This window comes from Schistocerca serialis, chromosome 12 (genome assembly GCF_023864345.2).
Source record: "Schistocerca serialis cubense isolate TAMUIC-IGC-003099 chromosome 12, iqSchSeri2.2, whole genome shotgun sequence".
NCBI lineage: Eukaryota > Metazoa > Arthropoda > Insecta > Orthoptera > Acrididae > Schistocerca > Schistocerca serialis.
In genome coordinates this window covers 9,699,590-9,707,002 of record NC_064649.1, presented here as the reverse complement: position 1 = coordinate 9,707,002, position 7,413 = coordinate 9,699,590, and positions in this window count along the sequence as shown.

The window sequence follows — 7,413 nt, the reverse complement described above, 5'->3', positions numbered from 1 at the left end:
AATTGTTCTGGCTAGGCAGCAAGATCAGGCAGGATGGCCGAAGCAAGAGAGATGTAGGAAGTTGACTGGCACGGGTTACGTAGACTCACGCATGACCCACAGGAGACAAAGTATACAATCAGACACACACACATCTTTTATTGTTAGCTATAAATATTCTTATCATTGATCTTCAGTGATTAGAACATGTACAGCTAACATTAACAGACGGTATACTGCCTATTTTATTGCATACTATGTTTTATGTGACGCAACTATCATATGAGCGCTACGTATATAGACATAGCCATGAACACAAGTTGCTTCTTTATTTTAGATATTTTGTTAACGTTTGTATTATTTGCTAGATTTTATCAACAAGGACAACTTGGTTCAAATGGCTCTGAGCAGTATGGGACTTAACATCTGAGGTCATCCATCAGTGCCCTAGAACTTAGAAATACTTAAACCTAACTAACCTAAGGACATCACACGCATTCATGTCAGAGGCAGGATTCGAACCTGCGGCTGTAGCGGTCACGCGGTTTTAGACTGAAGCGCCTAGAACCGCTCGACCACTCCGGCCGGCTGGACAACTTGGATTGAAGTCCAACTCAGAATTGACAAGTTTTGTGATGAAAATTTTGGAGACTCGAAGATGACAGCAAAGTATGTCGAAACCAGCTGTTTGTAAGTAAAGAAATATTTACGAGATCTTTGCTTTACACGTTTTTACCGAGTAAAACTGATCGCTCCATCTAATTTCTCAGCATGAGGAAATTCAGCCTATTATGAGTCACTGTGATAACGTGTTAGTGTCGAAACTGTATGTTATGTTGTGTTTTTGAGGCAAACAAGTAATAATACATGAAAGTTTTCACTCGCAGACCATCCATCGTTTAACAGCTCCGTTAACCAGGTCCCAGGAAAGATTTGACGAAATGCGTGTAGTCCGGCTAGATTCCGCTACAGCTTTTTCTCTACCAGCAGAACGTTATTCCTTTTCTAAGAGGTCCTGCGTGAGGACCGGACTGCGGAAGAAGATACGACCGAAAGGTGAGTGGACACTTTCTGTAGGAAGAACAGTTTTAACGGCGCCGTTGCATGAACAAGCCGTATGTATGTAGGCGAGAGAACAGAGTTATAAATACCGGCGCGCTGTGTGTGTGTGTGTGTGTGTGTGTGTGTGTGTGTGTGTGTGTGTGTGCGCGCGTGCGCGCGTGCGCGCGTGCGCGCGTGCGCGTGTGCGTGTGCGTGCGTGCGTGCGCGAGCGCGCGTGCGCGCGTGCGCTCACAGGCAGTGGTGATAGCACTGCCTGACAGTCGGGCGCCAACGAACGCCGCTATGCGGCTCACGCAAAATAAACACGCACACACACGCACCCTCTACGTGATGGACGGGCCGCTCCCCCTTTCCCTGACGTCAACACTCGCCGGGCAGACAGTCCGCGTGTCACAAACTCAGTCACCAAGTTGCTTTTGTCTGCGCGAGAGGGAGCGAGGAAGGAAGAAGTATAAACAACAGAAAACAACAGACCATACACCGAGGCCAGGCAGTCGCCAGTGTGTGCTTACTGAAGGAGGGAGTCGGTGGGGTGGGGGGGAAGAAGCGAGTGTGAAATTATTCATGCGCTCAGGGCAAGCAACAACTCGAAAGCTAAGCATTAACATTTACGAGCTACGTTATGTTACTGTTCTGAGGGCGAATACAATACAACGAGGGGCAGGGATGTGCTTGGGTTGCAAAAGGCTCCAAGCTAATAAAATGCGGCACCGTCATTCCAGTTTTTGAGAAGGGTTGTCAGACAGATATTGTTCGCTATAGGCCTGTACCGCTGACTTTTTCTATTGTACAATGATGGAACAAGCTTTACGCTGGCATGGAGAAGCCCTTTTGGAGCACGAAAATGTTCTCCGTAGCAGTCAGCTCTGATTCCTCAGTGAGCGACTTTGTGAAACTACACTACTGGCCATTAAAATTGCTACACCAAGAAGAAATGCAGATGATAAACGGGTATTCATTAGACAAATATGTTATAATAGAACTGACATGTGATTACATTTTCACGCAATTTGTGTGCATAGATCCTGAGAAATCAGTATCCAGAACAACCACCTCTGGCCGTAATAACGGCCTCGATACGCCTGGGCGTTGAGTCAAACAGAGCTTCGATGGCGTGTACAGGTACAGCTGCCCATGCAGCTTCAACACGGTACCACAGTTCATAAAGAGTAGCGACTGGCGTATTGTGACGAAAGAGTTGCTCGGCCGCCATTTACCAGACGTTTTCAATTGGTGAGAGATCTGGAGAATGTGCTGGCCAGGGCAGCAGTCGAACATTTTCTGTATCCAGAAAGGCCTGCACAGGACCTGTAACAAGCGGTCGTGCATTATCCTGCTGAAATGTAGGGTTTCGCAGGGATAGAATGAAGGGTAGAGCCACGGGCCGTAACACATCTGAAATTTAAGGTCCAAAGTGCCGTCAATGCGAACATGAGGTGACCGTGACGTGTGACCAATGGCACCCCATACCATCACGCCGGGTGATACTCCAGTATGACGATGACGAATACACGCTTCTAATGTTCGTTCACCACGATGTCGCCAAACAGGGATGCGACCATCATGATGCTGTAAATAAAACCTGGATTCAACCGAAAAAATGGCATTTAGCCATTCGTGCACCCAGGTTCGCTGTTGAGTACACCATTGCAGGCCTCCTCTCTGTGATGCAGCGTCAAGGGTAACCGCAGCCGTGGTCTCCGAGCTGATAGTCCATGCTGCTGCAAACGTCGTCGAACTGTTCGTGCAGATCGTTGTTGTCATGCAAACGTCCCATCTGTTCACTTAGCGATCTAGACGTGGCTGTACGATCCGTTACAGCCATGCGGATAAAATGCCTATCATCACGACTGCTAGTGATACGAGGCCGTTGGGATCCAGGTCGGCGCTCCGTATTACCCTTCTGAACCCACCGATTCCATATTCTTCCAACAGTCATTGGATCTCGACCAACGCGAACAGCAATGTCGCGAAACGATAAACCGCAATCGCGATAGGCTACAATCTGACCTTTATCAAAGTCGGAAACGTCATGGTACGCATTTCTCCTCCTCACACGAGGCATCACAACAACGTTTCACCAGCCAACGCCGGTCAACTGCTGTTTGTGTATGAGAAATCGGTTGGAAACTTTCCTCATGTCAGCACGTTGTAGGCGTCGCCACCGGCGCCAACCTTGTGTGAATGCTCTGAAAAGCTAATCATTTGCATATCACAGCATCTTCTTCCTGTCGGTTAAATTTCGCGTCTCTAGCACGTCATCTTCGTGGTGTAGCAATTTTAAGGGCCAATAGTGTACCTACGTCTGTTGTTCACTAGATTCAGACCACAGTAAATATCGACGCTTACCTTGATGAATAATGGATGCAAGACTTCAGAAACACCAGGACACCTACATAGGATTTGTCAACCTGGCAAAAGTGTTCTACGATGTAAAATTGGGCAAGAAATTTGAAATTCTCTCTGTACTCTGTACACATAATACGAAATTCCCGTACAGGGGAGAACATTTTAATTGAAAGTCGCTGTCTGGTATCGGCGGATAAATACAATATTTCAGTGCCTGTGTTGTTAAGAAGAACGATGTGCTGTTCCTTCGAACATGCGTGCATGTTCTCCCCTGTACGGGAATGTGCGTGACGTATGAACGAGGACTGTTGTGACACAGGAACGATGACATGTGGAAGTTTGGGTGTAGGCGTCGGTCGTGCAGAGACGGGCAAAGGATTAAGGCCGATGTTTATTCGCAACTGAGATACGTTTCGTAGCGGCTGTAGTCGCCGCAGTTTTTTTGTTCTGTTTTAGGGCGCAAAAACAACTGGGGTCATACGCGCCCACGACAAAACTATAGAACACGAAAAACGACTACGAGAAAGGGCTACTAAAGATACGAGAAAGAAACGGAGGTGCAAAACTAAAAATTAAATGGCCTTCGCCATATTGCTATGACGCATAAAAAGTAAAACGTGGTCGACAGCCCGGAAGTCATTTGCTACTACGGCCCCAAACACAAGCGGTAACGTAAATGGTTGAAAGATGGACATACCGTCAGGAAGAGGCGGACAGTTAAAATTTGACCACAAAATGGTGGGGGAGTGTCACTTATCAAATGACGATGGCTGAAAAGGCACTGCCCAATACGCAACCTGGTTAGAATGACCTCCTACCGGCAGGGAGAAAACGCTGACCTTTTACACATGCAAGCACGCAGCACACGTTCTGCCGGACTAACGTTTGTAGCATGCCGCCTTCTTGGTTTTCAGTTCTAACGGCCAGCAGTGTGGAGCAAGAGTGCTGTGAAGAAGAACCTTTGGTCCCGCGTGCGGGAAGTACCCATAAGCAAACCCCGCAACTGGGCGCGCACAGTAAAACCATCCTGTTGTTGTTGTGGTCTTCTGTCCTGAGACTGGTTTGATGCAGCTCTCCATACTACTCTATCCTGTGCAAGCTTCTTCATCTCCCAGTACCTACTGCAACCTGCATCCTTCTGAATCTGCTTAGTGTATTGTTCTCTTGGTCTCCCTCTACGATTTTTACCCTCCACGCTGCCCTCCAATGCTAAATTTGTGATCCCTTGATGCCTCAAAACATGTCCTACCAACCGATCCCTTCTTCTAGTCAAGTTGTGCCACAAACTCCTCCCCAATTCTATTCAATACCTCCTCATTAGTTATGTGATCTACCCATCTAATCTTCAGCATTCTTCTGTAGCACCACATTTCGAAAGCTTCTATTCTCTTCTTATCTAAAGTATTTATCGTCCATGTTTCACTTCCATACATGACTACACTCCGTACAAATACTTCCAGAGACGACTTCCTGACACTTAAACCAATACTCGACGTTAAATTTCTCTTCTTCAGAAACGATTTCCTTGCCATTGCCAGTCTACATTTTATATCCTCTCTGCTTCGACCATCATCAGTTATTTTGCTCCCCAAATAGCAAAACTCCTTTACTACTTAAAGCGTCTCATTTACTAATCTAATTCCCTCAGCATCACCCGACTTAATTTGACTACATTCCATTATCCTCGTTTTGCTTTTATTGATGTTCATCTTATACCCTCCTTTCAAGACACTGTCCATTCCGTTCAACTACTCTTCCAAGTCCTTTGCTGTCTCTGACAGAACCATAGCTGTACACTTAATGAATTTTCTCATGCTGGAAAAGTAGAAGGAGCGATCTGTTTTATTTATTAAAAACTTGCTAAACCTAAATTGGTTTAAATATTTCTTTACTTACAAACAGCCTGTTTCGACAGACTTTTCTGCCATGTTCAGGACTTCAAATTCCCCCCCTTTTTTTTATAAAGAATTTATATCATGTGCTACTTTTTATCTACATGACAACTTCGTGTGAGGTCCAGCTCAAAATGGACACGTTTTACAACGAATATTTTTGAAGGCCTGAAGATGGAGACATGACTATTGAAATCGGTTGTTTGTAAATAAAGAAATATTTACGCGATCTTGGCTTTAGGAAGGTTTCACTGCAGCTAGGTGTACACGCAGTAGGGCGAACAACATACGACATCGACGTCGTCCTCCAGCGCTCTCTGACAGCTGAGACCTGACGTTGCCTCCCTCCCGCTCACGCACTCCACTGACGCGTGGGACACGCACACACGCACGCTATTCGTGGCGCCATTCCGTTCCTCTCCTTCCCCTCCCCCTTTCCGCTTCCTGCTGGCTTCGCTGACTCACCTAGTAGTCTGGCTCCCGTCCTCTACCGTCACATGCGTCAAGTATTTTACAACTTCCTCTTTTCCATGATCAAGTTTTCTCGGGTTATCAGCCTAATCAAGACGTCGTTCTGCGGCAACGTTTCGACAAGTTTCGTTCTCGTCATCTTCGTGTGAAGTGTGTCCGCCTGACGATGAAACTTGTCGAAACGTTGCCGCAAAACGACGCCCTGACTAGGCTGATATCCAGAGAAAGCATCATCGATTTTCGTCGAGAAAGGTTGCATTCCCATGTTCCTCTTTTTCCTTTAAGAGCTCTATATAAATTCTGTTTCAAATTATACGGAACAGTTAAAAACGAATGTACCCATCACATGCTGTCTGATGGACTGACTATAACGACATTGCATTCGCCTATCATTTCCCCTATGAATTGGTAAGGATGACCTATGCTGGAAAAATATTTGCTGAACGATGGGATTAAAGCTACTACTGGGAGACAATCACTGTATCCGATTGTCTGTGAAGTTGTTAAAAGTATTTTATCCATTTAATTTCATTGAATATTTAGCGACCTCTTAGCTAGTAAAATGGAAAAATGAGAAAAGAAGAAAGAAAGAAAGAAAGAAGAAAGAAAGAAGAAACGACGCACCATTAAGGAATTATCTAAATGGTACGGAAATCGGTGGATGTGATGTACATGTACGTACAGACAAATGATTAAAGTATAAAACATGATGATTTGTTCAAGACAAAGAGCTTCACAAATTGAGTACGTCAGTGACGCGTTGGTCCACATCTGACCCTTCTGCAAGCACCTATTCTGCTTATCGTTGACTGACACGAGTTGTTGTATGTACTTTTGAGGGATATCGTGACAAATTGTATCCAATAGCGCATTACATCGTCAATTCCCGAGCTGGATTTAGGGCGCTGTCCATTATGTTCCAAACGTTCTCATCTGTACACGCCCATCACATCCACTGATTTACGTCCCATTCGGGTATTTTGGCTATTCGTGATGCGTCCTTTTTTCTTCTTAGAGTGTATCTTAAAATGAGATTGTGCCATTTACATTTTTGATGCCATCACATAAATTGTTCACTAGAACAAAAATTATTTGCAGCAATAAATATGAGAAAGAAAAATTAAATTAACAGAAATGGAGGGTGTTAAGTTAGAATGTTAGACCTCGCTTGAGGATAATGGGTACGAAACTCATCGAAACGTTGCGACAAGACGACACCACCAATCGGTTGATCACCCGAGAAGAGTTCATCACTGGAATACGTAGAGAAAGCCTGCAATCGCAAGAATGTTACTAATTTGTAGAAACTTGTAAATAGGTTGTTTAGGTAATTATGTTGGTAACACCACGAAGAGCTCTGTATGACATTCACTGGCTGTGCTGCGTGCAGTCAGTGGCTGGTTTGCATTGTTGGAATATTCGCTATTGTAGTGTTGGGCTGTTGGCTGTGAACAGCTCGTAGTGTTGGGCTGTTGGCTGTGAACAGCTCGTAGCGTTGGGCAGTTGGAGGTGAGCCGCCAGCAGTGGTGGATGTGGGGAGAGAGATGGCGGAGTTTTGAGAGCGGATCATCTGGACGTGTGTCCCTCAGAAAAACGAAATTTGTAAGACCGGATGGCATGAACTGAGATTATATATATATATATAATGACTTTTGAACAC